Source organism: Amblyomma americanum, chromosome 1, assembly GCF_052857255.1.
Source record: "Amblyomma americanum isolate KBUSLIRL-KWMA chromosome 1, ASM5285725v1, whole genome shotgun sequence".
NCBI classification, from domain to species: Eukaryota; Metazoa; Arthropoda; class Arachnida; order Ixodida; family Ixodidae; genus Amblyomma; species Amblyomma americanum.
In genome coordinates, this window is record NC_135497.1 from 73,983,046 (window position 1) to 73,998,597 (window position 15,552).

The following is a 15,552-nucleotide window of genomic DNA, read 5'->3' on the forward strand; positions in this document are numbered from 1 at the left end:
TGTGTGATACAAAGCTTTGCACTGGCATTTTCTCATATCCATAACATAGAAGCTGTATGCCCGGGAGGTCACTTGAAATTAGGGGCTTGAACTAGTGGCTTGCAAAAACCGCTTGTGTCTAACCTCCTAATTTTCCGGCACCACTCATGGATGTGCACAGTGAGTAGGTTTTTCTAAGTGCTGGCACAGGTGTTTTTAAACAACAAAATCTAGGCTCCAACTGCCCGTTCTTCCAAGTGACATTAAAACTTGAAGGTTTCTTGGAGGCAGCTGTGTGCACCGTGAGTTGCATGATTCGCCATATCTTCGTCATAACTTATCCGTGCTTTGTTCAACAATTTACATACTCAAGAGTTCAACAAAGCTTTCTGTGGTCAGGTATTGCAATCGAAGTGAAGGAATGTAGTCACTGACCATAATTTTTTGTAGCTGTGTAGCAGGGTGTAGGTGCATGCTAATCAGCGATTCCTGCCTTGCTTGAAATCTATATGTCCTTAGAGGGTTTCGCTAAGCAATTTGGATGAAATTAGCATTTATTAGAAGCAGGAAGAATTATGGTGCATACGTAATCATATGCCGCCGAGGCTGTAAAAGTCTGAAAGCTTGAACCGGACACTCGGTGGATCATTTACAGATGTACAACAAGCAAGTAAGTAATTAAGTGGTTTAATAAAATAATAATAATAATAAAAAAAGAAAGGAAAATATTTTTGCTAGCCTACCATCGATACTGAAGCACCTGAGTTGGGCCAGCAGAAATAAACGATAGCAGGCAGAATGGAGATATGAAATGAAAGAGGTGAGGGGACAGGTAGAGAGGATAGGGGGGGAGAGGTAATGTACACAAAAACTATTTACACAATAATAAATATGTACAGGTTGCGCACGTGATTAGTTCATGGTGAAGCAATAAAAACGCGCACAGCACAATATTCACTACAGCTGCAGGGGGCGCCCAGCTGTTAGTCGGCCAAGGTAGCACTCGCTGAGCATTCGGTCACTGCGCGTAACTACCTGGCGGACACAACAACAAATAAGGAAATAAAAACTGGTGTAGTGCAACAGTGCATGAAAAAATCAGTGAAATATGATACAGTACAATATGATACATTATGATACAGAAAATGATACAGTACAGTCTCAGTACAACACTACTAATATTGTGAAAGCAGAAATACACAGGTGCAAGAGGAACAGTTTTTTCGCAGGTAATAAGGGCGAAAATGCAAGAAGCAGAGAAGTGCACAATGCGTATGTCGTGCTATTCCATGTCGGCGCATGTTAAACGACTCCAGTTGTTCTAAATTATTCCCAAGCCTTCCATAAGAGCCTCTTTTATAACTCATGTCATATCAGGGCATTAAACACCACAATTTAAAATTTGTATACCAATTTTAAGAAATATTTGAAACATGTGCAATGCAACAAGAAACAATATTTCATGGGTAATAGTGAACTCTTGAAGGGAAGGCTAGGATGTAGATTTTTATGTAGAAACAAGGCAAGGAAAAAGATAGTTGTCCTTCACACATTACTTCTGCAAGTTGTATGTCCAGCATGATGATGCCCCTCAGTGAAAGTACTGGGCAATGATCCTGTCTCTAGTTCTAAAACCACTTGCCGAATCCACTAGTGGCACTGTGGCTGGCGGCTGGGCTGCTCTAGAGACAGGAACAGGCGTAGTACAATCACGAGTGGCATCGTACAGTAGAGCGGGTGGGACGGGGTCCTTGAGCAGCCGACCCAAGTTGTGCAGCGCCGCACATGCCGTAATCACGATAGGCACCGTGGCCGTCTTGATTTGTAGTGTCATGTCGAGGCATGGAAACCTTCTCTTCCACACCCCGAAGGTTCGCTCGATGCTGCATCGCGTTCTTATTTGTGACTTGTTATACCTGTAGAAAATAAACGTTTTCTTTATTGAGAGCTGCCTTTACCTTTGTTAAAACTACAGCTTGAACTTACTTGTACTGTGGACTTCCTGGTAGAACATCATCTCTCAAAGGAGTCATCAGGTATGGCCTGCATGCATAGCCCATGACACCAAGGAGGATGCCGGGAATGTCCCCCTGTTCGTACTGCACCCTGGCCCGACTGTTATCAAAAATGCGGCTGTCATGAGCCGAACCGGGCCAGCTGGCAACGAGGTCCAGAAACTGAAGTTTGGGAACTGTGATTGCCTGCAAAATAAATAAATTAGCACGAGTAAGATCGACTTGACCTGCACTGCGGCGAGAATGTTATTCTGGAATATGGAAGGAAATAGTGTAGGGCAGCTGAATAAAAATGTGTGCTTGTGTAAACCACTTGCATATAACATCAGCACTGCTTGTTTTGAGCAATTTATATTCGTGGACACTGCATAAAATAGTTGCAGCAACAATGCACACTTGTCTCGTACTGTTATGTTATTTTCATGCCTGTCATTACTGAAGGCATGTGCTACATATGCAAAACATTTCACTACTGTAATAGGTTACCACTGCATTGAAAACAGTTAAAAAGAAGGCTTATTTGTGATGAAATAGGACCAGGTAATTATTGTCAAAGCTTACTCTACTCAAAAATAAGAATTATGTTTGCATACAACACAATATTCCTACGGCCTGTACTCAGCTGCAAATCCAGGAAAAATCGCCGATTTAAACATTTTTCACAGAACTGTTTGTTAGTAGCAACATATTCTTTTGTTATGCTGTTATTGTTGTGATTATCAGCAGCAACAACGCAACGATGATGAAATTACGAATTTATGTTATCAATACTAATATAACGCGAGGAGAAGAGAAAATTAAAAATACAATTACGGTAGTAAGGCAGCCTCGACCCCTGTTTGCGCCAGGGCAACTGAAATGCTGGCTTCTCCAAGTATGGTATCGAAGGGTGGCTGACATGCAGTCATTAGCTCAATACTTCAATACCTTGGAACCGATTATAGTGCGAAGGGCATTCCGAAGCATTAAATGGTGCCTCCCGCCGAATACTGAACATTATTTTTTTCTCAGTTCGCCGAACATAATTTTTTTTGTCGCAGAACTTACCTGAACATTGATGGAGAAGTATCCTTTCCTGTTGCGGAAGACTTCTGCATCATTTCCTCCCGGACTCTTTATCGGGTTGTGGGTGCAGTCAATGCAGCCGGTCACGCCAGGGAACTTCGCCAGTGCGTAAAATTCCTCCATAACTCCCGGGGCTTCGGCGGCGCTCGGGAACTTCACGAGCTCCGCGAACAATGTCTCGGCTATCATGTGCGATATGCGCGCGATGATCCGCGACACTGTCGGTTGAGACACGTTCACAAGATCTCCGGTGATGATCTGGAAGGTCCCCGCGCCGTAGAACCGCAAGGCCACGAGCAGCTGAAGCAGCGGCGGCACCGGGAGACCGCGTTCGTCGGTGTTGGCGCGCACCGGAAGCCTCCCAAGCAGCTCCAGCACCGCTTGCTTCGAGAAGCGGTACCTGCTCAAGAATTCGGCATCGTTGTATATGTCCATGGGGTTTTGCCGATCCCTGAGCACTGGCCGCGGAGCACGCGCGTACCTGTACGCTCTGTCCTCGGCGATTTCGGCGGCGCGAGCACAGAAGTTGACGAAGTCCGAAAAACTGCGGTAGGACTCGGCCATGTCGAAATGCGGAAAGTGTCACTTAAGCTAGCAGAGAGCCTAGCTTAAGTTGTCGGGTCGATAGATGCGCCTTTGATCGTGGCTTAAGTGAAAGTGCTGTTTATGAAATGCTTTAAGCACCGGAGAGTCACTTAAGTCGTACTTACAGCTTAAGTGTCGTTCTTGAATACGGCGGGTAGTGCTTCTTCTATGCGCTGTAGGCAGGCGGCGCCGTCGACATTGTCTTCTTCAGCAAAGTGTGGCAGCATGGCATCTAGCGTGGTCGTGACCTCTATGTCATGGACGAGCCTAAAAGGCGTCATCTGGGTGGTCTCCTGCACTGCCGTGTTGTAAGTGAAGATAATGCAAGGCAGGATGACGTGCCAAGTCTTGTGTTCGGCATCGACATACATGGCGAGCATGTCAGTGACGGTTTTCTTCAGACGTTCCGCAAGTCCGTTGGTTTGCGGATAGTATGCAGGCGTCCTCTGGTGGCTTGTTTGGCTGTAAAGCAGAATGGCTTGCGTCAGCTTCACAATGAATGCTGTTCCTCTGTCCGTAATGAGCACTTGTGTGGTGCCGCGTCACAGAAGAATGCACTGCACGAAAAATTTGGTGTCTTCTCCTGCTGTTCTGTTCAGTAGGGCTTTTGCCTCGGCGTAGTCGGTCAGGTAGTCTGTCACTACAATGCTCCGTTTTGTTGACTTTGGGAAAAGGCCAAGCAGGTCCATGCCAATCTGTTGAAAGGGTCTTGACGGAGGTTCAATAATGTTCAGGAATCCTGTTGGTCGGAAGGGAGGAGCCTTCCATCGCCGACAATCTCTGCGGGTTTCCACATAACGCGCGACATCGGCAGATAGCTGAGGCCAGTAATTCGGAAGTTCCACGGGCTATAGGTGGCGCGCGAGGCAATCCAATATAGCTCCCGGAGAGATGATCCGTGCGGCCGCATAGCTGGTCTAGTCCATAAGCGAAGCGTACGGCCGGGCTCTTTCTTGTGCTCTTCGCTCGCTAGCAACCATGCCACCTTCGTTTACTCGGCCATTGTGTCTAGGAGACATAATGAAACATATTGGACAAGAGAAAAGACGAATCCGGTGCTTGATTTAAGGCGAAGAAGTCCTCAACGCCGGCCACCTGATCTGCTGTGGCCTGAAGGATTGCTTTCCTGCGTCTGCGACAGTGCAAGGCCTCTGCTTGCAAACATCGCACGTGAAGCAGAAGCCGCACGAAGTGAAGTGCGTTTATGGAATTGATGCCTCGTTGCAGGTATGTGAGTCTACATTTTGCATACAAGTTGTAGTATGGTGCGACGCTAATGAAAAAAAAAACGGCCCGGTCGCACTGTCGTTGCGACGGTAATCGCAGCCGCCGTTTCACATGACAACGATGAATTCAGTCGGTGCCGTCGGCACCAGCGCCCTAGCGTCGGTGCGGCCTTTCAGTGGCCGAAAATTCTTCGGCTGCAATATGTGTCAAACATCGTGGCAGGCGTTGATTTCGTAATCATGGGTAATAATATCGAGCCATGATGTATTATTATGTTCAGTAATACGTTTTCGCCTTTCCAAAGCAGACAACCAGGCTGACTACTGTGGCCGTCGCTGCGACCGCACCGACGCTGCGACAGTGCGACCAACTTGTTGAAAGTCTGTCGCAGTGGTCCTGCGACGAGAACGACACGCATTTCTGTCGCACAGCGGCATAAATCGCACTGCGCTGCGGCAACAATCGCATCATGTGAAACGGTCCTGCGATAACTGAGGCCAGATCTCGTTTCATAGGCAGTGCGGTCTCAAGCGGTGCCCGAATCGCAGTGAAAAGCGCGTGCATGCAGCAGTGGCAATGCACATTGCTCTCTCTCGATCACGCGATTTGTGCTGTGCGGGTGAAATGAAGCGAAATTCTAAAGTAAGTACTGATATTTGCGCACGAGCGCAGCCGAGCAGAAATAACCGCACAGCCAAGAGTGCCGCGATATGGTTTAAATTCACTTGCTCTACAGCACGCCACTTCGAGTGCTCTACATTTACTGCGTTTTTGGCACCGTGCGTACACGTTCGCGGCACCCGTAACGATGTTTCCGCTTGCAGAGGCGTTAGGGGAGAAAGGCATGCACGCAAAATTGAATGAAAATCATTGCCGTTTGCGAGCAGTTTCAATATTTGGTTTGGTTTGTAGGGTTTAACGTATCAAAGCGACTCAAGGCTATCAGAGACGCCGTAGTGGAGCACTCCGTGATTTCTACTACCTGGGATTCGTGCATTGACATCGCACATAAGCGAAATGCGACTGCCGCGGCCGGGATCGAAATCACGTTCTTCAGCTCTGCAGCTGAGCATCATGACCACTCAGCCACCGCGGCAGCTCAGTTGCAGTATTTGATTGTGCAATCCCCCCCCTCTTTTTTTTCAGTGCCAGTGCTCATGGAAAGCAGGAAAATCACAACGCTGCAAGCACATCATTGCAATGCTGCTGTTTATGAACAGGCAAGAAATTTTCTTTTTTATTTTTCCAAAGAAATACATTGTTAATGAGCTGAACTGCTTAAATGTAATAAGCACAGTTTTTAGCACCTTCTTCAAATGTCTTACTACTTTGAATACGAGAAGCAATATATTTTTAAGCACTAGCAAAGTAACACCTGTGTTCTTTTCTTGGTTCATCTGCAGGACGGGCATACAGAACCTTGAACATCTTACATGCACGGATATGGAAAGGGCGTGGGGAAGATTGAGATCCAAACCGCTGTACGAAGCACAAGAGCTGAAGGATTTGTGCTATGTGCAGGCGCAGCCACAACTGCAACTTACAGAGCAGAGACTGAACGATATACGACAGCGCCTCATGGCAGCAGTACCAGATAATGCACTTGCGCCGCACTTTCACGGAAGGTTTCGGCAAACTGATATGACCGCTTTAACAAATTCTTTGAAAAGTTCCACCTAATTTCTAATGCACAGTTTGGCTTCAGGAAAGGACGCTCTACTTAATTAGCATTATTAGAACTTAAGGAATACATAGTGAAAAATTTTGAAAAGAAACTAATAACTGTCAGCCTTTTCATCGATTTCAGTAAAGCTTTCGATTCTCTGGACCATGATATTCTAACCCATAAGCTTTCAGTTTACGGCATCAGGGGTAAGCCTCTATCCTTATTACAGTCCTACTTAGCAAACAGGCAGCAATGCGTATATCTTGCTAACCATCAATCGTCCTTTTTACCAGTCATCAGAGGTGTACCGCAGGGTAGCGTGCTGGGCCCTTTATTATTCAATGTGTATATCAACAGTATTGTAAACATTGATAAGACCTTAAAATTCATTATATATGCTGATGATTGCACAGTACTATTCTCTGGTGTAGATGTAACTAAACTAATGATCAAATGTAACCAATTGCTTGATACCCTTCAGAAGTGGTGTGGTGCTAATATACTCAAAATCAATCTTACAAAATCAAAAGTGATGGTATTTCGACCAAAAAACAAGGCTATCAGGTTTGAAGGTGTTATTACCTGTGCTGGTGAGAAAATTGAAATCGTTCATGAACACACCATACTTGGGGTAACATTTTCTTCTAACCTTACTTGGAATTCACACGTTCAAAAGTTGACTAATAGTCTCTCGTCAGTGACAGGCGCAATCTGTCGCTGCCGCACTTTTATTCCTTGTAAAATAAAACTTCAGATATATAATGCGCTATTTGCCTCACGCATTAATTACTGTTCCTTAGTTTGGCTCACAACTACTAAAACAAACATAGAGAAAATTTCACTGCTCCAAAAGAAAGCCATTCGTCATATTGCGAATCTTGATTACTTAGGTCATACCCGACAAGCTCTCCAGGCGCACAATGTTGTAAGGATTCAAAATATGTACGAATTGCGAATTCTGTTGTCATACTATTTCCCTTCCAGCTTCAGATCAATGGTAGAAGGTAACACACTGCTAAAAGAAAATAGCCATCCAGTAAACACACGCAACACAGACAAATGGCTAGTACCGTTTTTTCGAACAGACTACAGGCTGCAGACACTAGAATACAATCTTCCCGCAATTCTCAACAAATACAAAGACACGAATAAATCTACCAAAGCTACACTACGTCATTATTTTGTAATGATGTAACCTGATGTTCTTTCTCTTAGCTGAAAATTTCTCTCCAGCTTTCCTTAGTTTTTTTTTAACAAACTTCACGTTTAAAGTGTTAATAAAGTGTGTAAGATTTGCAGTCATTTATTGAGCTGATTGTATGCATATTTCCTTGCAGTTAGTGTTACTTGCCGAACTGATATTTTTGGTGTCCTCTTAATATAACTATATGTTCACTGCATTTACTTGAATCCATGATACCCTTTTGTTTCATTGTTGTATCAACTATTTTCTTCTCGATGTATATGAATATTCTTTTAATGTGTGCTGTTATACCTTGTAACGGCTGGCTGGGGCCTCGTCAAGCTGTTTACGCACAACTTTTAGCCCAGTAAGCCGACCAGAACCTTCTGGGAAATAATTTGAAATTGAAATTGAATGCCACCGCAACATTAAAAGAGAATTTGATGGTGTGCCACATGGCTGCTGACATAGTGATGCCGTACAGACAGATGCTTTACGATGACGTGGCATTCACCGATGAATTTCAACTTAAAATATATAGATTTTCGTACAGTCATCTGTCACAAGCAGAGCAACAGTTTTACGAGAAGTATCTGGAAGTGTCCCAAGAACAAGCAGTGAGGATCTGCAAAGAAACCCACTCCCAGAATACCACTAAGTGGCAAAGAGAACGGCAAGTGCGGATAACTGGCAGCAAGTGCCGTGCATATTTCACCTTTTTACCCAGAGAAGACCAGTCATGGGAACAAAAAGTGACCGCAATGCTCGCCTATTGTTTCCAAGGAAACAAGGCTACTCGGTATGGGAAAGCTTCCGAGGAACCTTCTCTAGAAGAGTATTACAAAATGACATCAAATGCTGTAACAAAGCTAGGGCTGCTTGCGAACCCTCTCCTCCCTTGGCTTGGCTACAGCCCTGATGGCGTTGTGTTCAAGAATTGTTGTCCTGCCGTCCTGATTGAGGTAAAAAGTCCCCTTCTGGGAAAAACTCGGGAAGAAATTGATATTGCCCATAAAGGGAAGTTAAAATACTTAAAGAAAGATGGTGAAAATTTCGTTGTAAACAAAAATCACAATTATTTTTCTCAAGTGCAACTTTGGATGTTCCTTTTGAACTTGGATATGGCACATTTCATCGTGTATTCTAAGGTACAGTCACTCATTGTAAATGTGGCGCGATGTGACCATCACATTGATGATCTTGTACGCAAACTGCAGTTCGTGTATTTTTAACATCTGCTGCCAAAGCTGACAAAAGTTGCATAAGGTTGATTTGCTACGCCAACAAGCACAGCTTGTAAGAAGGAAGACTGCGTTGCAGGTTTTGTGCAATTTTAATAAACATTTTCATTCTAGTGCACAGAGAACCTGCGGTTGTTTTACTTGTTGCACTAAAGAAACAAGCAATGCTACCTTAAGGAAGGTTAAAGATATTGCAGAAGAAACGTAATTTCTTGGACTTGTACACAGCAGGAACATACCGCTTTATGCAGCAATTGCAAAGGGTGAAAAAAAAACATAGACGGTGTGGAGAACCTGTTTCCCCCTCCATTTCGATGCGGCCCATCTTCATCGTCGGCCGTCGGGACGGACAGCCTCCGGCTGGGCGAGGAGGGAAGTCTCCCTCATGAGGGAAAGGGAACGGCGACGGGAGCGCCACCTCGTAGGTTACGCGGAATTCTGCGGAACCGCAGAGAGGCTCTTCGGAATCCGGCCAGCGTCGTGAGCGGTTGGAGCCGCACGCTCCCGTCACCTTCCGCGGCAAGCACACGGGGATCCGTTGTGCCTTGCCGCTGGACTTCTGGTTCCAGGCAGCGAAGCGAGTGCAGCAAACGCGCGCTCTCGTCGCCTTCCCCAGCAAATGCTAGGGAACGGCTTTGCCCCAAGAATGCGGAGCGCACAGGAAAACCCGGCCACCACTGTCGGCGCATACAAATGTTCGCCGCCGATACTTCCGAAGTCGCGCCCCTGCCCCAGCCGGTAAATCGGAAGTCCTTATTACGTTGCCTTATGCTTCCGAGGAATGCCTCGTTGATGTTTTGTAGCTAGCTGGCCCGCTCTGTGTATTGATTGCAAGTGTAATAAATAGCATATGAGTGTTAACGCTGTGTCGTCCCTTCCCTTTGTCCCTCGAGCACGAACCCCTCCGCGGTTAGCGAGCGGGAACGCTGCATCCGCGGAGTGGGAGTGCGGGCGGGGCGAAAGGCTTTGTTCCCCCCGTATTTCCGCAATGGAGCCCCAACGTGTGGCAAGCTCTTGGGACGAGGGACGGCAGTCAGTTCGGTTCGTGGAATGCCCGCCCGGATTTGGAACAGCGTTAGGCCTGACCCGAATTCGGAGTTGCTAGCAAGGCGAAGATGCTTTCTTGACAGCGAGATGAGCGTAATAGCAGCATGGGAGAATTGCCGTGCATGCTACGCTTTTGATGAGCACTTCATCGGTACACCTGTGGAAGGTGAACCTACGAGGTCCGCTCATGGAGAGCGAGACCGAGACGTCCACGGAGAACAGCAAGCCAGAAGCGAGTGAATGCGGAAGCCTAAAGGGTGGCCCGATTTTTCTTGTACATAGTTGTAAATGTTCTCTGTTCTGTCTCTTTGGCTCTGGGAGCCGGGTGCCGTAGTCAGCTGTTTTGGATTGCAGTCGTGATTACAGGAAAAGCACCGGGGCGCTGCGACACCGCGAGAAGCGGTAGGCGCCGTTCGCGTTAGGGTCACCTTGACAGAAACGTTTCTCCTCGTGGCGTTGTGTTCTAGCTATTGTCCTTGGCCCTTTGTTGGCACCCGGAAGTGTAAGAGCGAGTAGGCCTAAGGCTCTTCGGGAGCTGCCTGTCGCTTTTGGGAGGACACAGTCGTGCCGTGGCACAAGCACGCGCAAACGGGCTTGCTTGTTGTATATTTAACCTCGCTAGAGCCGAGAGGTCTCGCTCAACTACAGAAAGCTGACTTTGTTCGAACGAACTTATTTTTTGGGCTGCGAAGCGAATTTATAATTTCGCGGAACCAGAGACGCTAACGCAGCTCAAGTGAGCTTAACATCACTATGCCGGAAAGCGAACCGCGAATGTGCTTCGTCCGAAGAGAGCCAGCTACGTTCAAATGAACCGAGCGTTTGGGCAGTGCCGGATAGGATTGTTTGGCACTTGCATTGCTCCGCATTTTACCAAATGGTGAGTTTGCGCGGTCTCCATTGTTTTTGATGCAAACTTTTGGAGATCCTAGGAGCGATATGCAGAGTTCAAGAGAAGCTGCCCCGGCCTGCTGTCCATTGTATGGGTCTCTGCCTGCTGCCTTGCGGCCGTGAGTCATCGAGCTCCGGAGTCTCCGGCGAGCAGTTTGCAGCGGCTACGAGAGGCGGGGGGGCCGGCCCCCTACCTTCCAACAAAGGCGCGTCGGCGCGAACAACACCCTCCCGACACGCTAATTTTGGATGCCTGCCGCGGGACAAGGACGGGTGCCCAGTGACCTTGATGCTCATCGGATGACCCCGGCACCGCGCCTGTACGAGCTGTCTTGCAGTCATCACCGCAACGCTCGTGGCCTCTTCGTCGATGGCATCCATGAACGGGTTCAACCGTAGGCCGACATTTAAGGAGGGAGGGATGTGGAGAACCTGTTTCCCCCTCCATTAGATGAGGCCCATCTTCATCGTCGGCCGTCGGGACGGACAGCCCCCGGCTGAGCGAGGAAGGAAGTCTCCCTCATAAGGGAAAGGGAACGGCGACGGGAGCGCCACCTCGTAGGTTACGCGGAATTCTGCGTAACCGCAGAGAGGCTCTTCGGAATCCGGCCAGCGTCGTGAGCGGTTGGAGCCGCACGCTCCCGTCACCTTCCGCGGCAAGCACACGGGGATCCGTTGTGCCTTGCCGCTAATTGCCTAATTCCTAATTGCCAGCTACTCATGCAGGACACATAGTGGATAACACAGCACATGATTAATTGCCCATATTCCTAAACGGACGCTGCAGAAACTCGTATTTCCAGCGGCTGTAGTCCGCGAACTGCCGAAGCCTCATTGTTTCAGCAAAAAGACATATTGTGTCATAGCTGCTTTGTTTACGCGACAAAATGGTCGAGCAAATACTGTCATACACTCGCAGCACGAATGGCAGACAGCAAGAATGTTTTGCAGGTTTGATTGCAGAAACGTAGCGTTGCTTCCAGTGCACAAGACCTGGAATCTGTAGGCCGGTTCGCAGCAGCGCGATGTGCAGCAATTCCGCTACATTCAGTAGTAACACGTGACTTTCAGCAGACAGAGATGACAAGTTAAGCTAGCTAAACGAACAGACACGTTTAACTACTCACCTAGGTGAAAAACGGCACTTCGGCCGTCGGCACCCTCAGCACGGATGTGGGGTCGACCGCTTGTCAAGCAATTGCACCCTCTCATAGATTTGCATGCTTTAATTCCTCGGCCTGCCGGCAAACTTACGACGTGCACAAGGCGGACCTAAATATCGGTGAATCCAACGCACGGCAGCCGTCTTGTAGTACGTCGCACACCACGCCGGCACCTGCACATTCCTACGGGTCGACGTTTTCACAAAATGTAAGATTTTCAGCGTGCCCGCTCTTTCTGTTTCGCGCAGTTCACGGCGTATCCACTCAGTCACACGGTGTTACGGGTCGGACAGAAATGATCTGCGGCGAGACGCTAAATACACTCACATTACACGCATCAGAAGCGAAGTAAATGCTGCGGCTGCCGCTGGCGCGACCATCAACATGGCGAATGCCGCGCCGGCCACTAGCGCCCCTTGTGGATGACGTCATGTGAATACCTCCTATAGCAGTTTTCTTGAGCCTCTTGCGAACTGGTGTCCATATGTTTGGATCTGTAGAATAAATTATGAATTACCTCCTAGCTCAATGCAGCTACGCTTCTATCTCTGACAATGGTTTGAAAGTGCGGCACTGTTAAGACAGAAATGCTATCATTAGTTGCTTCACTCTGCACAAGCTACTAACTTTTGCAAACTGATGCAGCACTTCACTAGGACTGCTGCAGGAATTACTGACAAAAGATGCCTTACACAGCTGTTTAAGTACAACCATATATTGCTTCCATTGAGGGTACTCCGTGCATGGAACTGCAGCAAAAGACAGTGGTAGACTGCGGCATCGCACACTACGCTGAACTGTATCATAGCTACCCTGCACTACCCTCACAGGCTGTTATTTCACCTTAGTGGGTGACTCAGACAGTGATATTCGCTTTAAGCAGAAATTAACAAGAAACTTGTGCCCACGTCTGCTTGTGTATTCCCGCGACGGTACCAATGAGCATAAGTGACCTCACATTGTGGATTGTGGGTTTTGAGGTCGCGAAGCGGCTCAGCTAATGAGAGGTTGCCGTAGTGGAGGGCTCTGAATTAATGTAGACTATGTAGGGTTATTTAACGGGAGCTCACATAACATAAAACATGGGCGTTTTTTTTTGCATTTCGCCCGCGACATTGCGATCACGAGCCGAACGCCAAAGCCACTGAGCCATCGCGGCGGGTACCATCATACAAATGAGCAGCTGTTAGTGGGCAGAAAAGATCTCACGATTGTGCATTTACACAAATGTACAGCTTGACGCCAACTTCCCAGCTTAGCGACGCATTTTGTTGCAGCTCCCTTTTACATCCTGAGATCTGCATTTGTCGCCCGCTCATTCCTTGCGCACACACACTGCAGAAATATTTGCGCTAGGCAGTCGATTTGTGCTAGCATAATAGTGAAATGAATAGCACATCGCTTACCAATACGGCTCCAAAAGAAGTCGTTCTCCACAAAGTGGGCACTGCACACCTTCATCGGCGGTGTCACACGTTTCCCGATGCGCAGCCTAATCACCCACAGCTTTTTAAGACGGGCGTCAGCGGGAAAAGAATGCAGACTTGTTTGTCCGCACACTGCCCGGTTTGTGCACTGCGGCACACAGAACATCCTGTTGCTCTTGTACTTTCTTCTTTTTTCCATCGCAAACAGCCTTAAGACGCCGCTGACGCGCAGCTCGAACAAAGTAAAAAACTGCGAAATCCTAGCTCCCGCACACACGCCTGCGCCTGCTCGCGCCATCATCTCTGTGGCGTTTCTCGGCCTCATCGTTGCGCGGCGCCACCATCTACGGAACTTGCGAATACTTGCCTTGAATCCTGTGGATGGTGTGAGAAAACCCGAGATGTCCAGCTGTCAGCTCATCATGTAAAGCATGTAGAATTTCTTCACAAGGACTTCCAGGTACAATAAGGAGGCAAGCTGCTTTGTTCAGAGTGCAATTCTTTGTAAGGACATTGTTCTGTATGCAGAAAGACGACAGTCTTCACTTCCGATGAGGTTGGGGTGAAGAAACCTTGCCTGCCAAGTACTCAAGGAGGCACTGGAGCTTGGAGCCCGAGCACTGCTGCTGTGCAAAAGTGCTGCTGCTAGTATGTCCTAGGAAGGCGTCGTCGTCATCTTTTAGTGGTGCGTCTGTAAGCATTCGGTGTCAGAGTGCTTGCATCCAGACTTGTAAACAACGGTAACGTCAAGCTCTATCGAGCGAGGCGGCAAGATGGGTCCTTCAAGTTGGCGAGCCAGCGCAGCACGTGATGATCAGTCACAACTTTGAAAAGCCTGCCGTACAAGTACATAATGTATGATGAGGCAGTTAGGACATGCATGTACATGTGGGAGGCAAACGTTGCCATCAATAGAGAAAGACACGTCATGCCGATGGTGGAAGACGTCGTTTGTATCCTCAATGGAGCCAAGTTTTCTTGAAGCTGGACCTGAATGAGTGTTATCACCGGCTAGACCTTGATCACAACAGATAGTCACATTCGACATGCACTGCGCACTGAGAAACTCCTCTCTTGAGTAAACGCAGCAGCGGAAATCTTCCATGTCGCAATCGACAAGTTCTTCCTGACGAAGAGGGGTCCACCAACGTAAGTGATCACATTTTAGTGTCAGGACGCCCTCTCAAAGAGCACGATCACCGACATCACCTTGTGCTACGAACACTGCAAGAGGCCGGACTTACCCTGAACATCAAAGAGTGAGTGATTGGGACAAGATTAAAGTTCTTAGGACACATATTGTCCAAACTGGGTATCACAGCAAATCATGACAACGTGGAGGCAATTAATCACATGACTCATCCAGAGACTCCCTCAGAAGTTTGAAGCTTGCTGGGGATTATTTAACTACTGCAGTTTATTCATCCCACACTTGGCGCAGACTAACGAACAGCTCCGTGCGCTTACTTAAGAAAAGAACACATTCAATGAACCAGCAAAGAACAATACTATAACATTAACAAATAACTGGCTGTCCACCACTTGCGTAACTACTACGACGACAGGAAAAACTGCCTCATCACAGATGCAGGACCAGCAGGGATAGGTGTAGTGTTGACACAAGAAAGAAAAGAACAAAATCTATACATTATCGTGTACTATAGTCAAGCCCTGACTCCTACAGAGAGGCGCTATCCTCAAATAGAAGTGCTGACAATAGAATCAACAGTAGCACATTTCAGAGTGTACCTGGTTGGTGGAAGCTTTGTAAATGAGACTGACTACAAACCGCTCGTCTACATCATAACTGGAGTGCAGAACTGTCGCCCCGATTTGAGCGTCAGCCTATGAAGAACAGAAGAACCGCTTGTGTTGAGAATCAGCTGCAAAGCAGTGCTGATCCCAGCAATACCAAAGAGCCGGGAAGAGCATTGCCGGAATCCTCACCATTTGTTGCTTCTGATGACCATTCACTTTGAAACACTCGGTGTCCACATCGGCTATATCAGCAACTACCTCATCACAATCCACGATCGTTGAGTCATCGTAATTGATGACGGTGC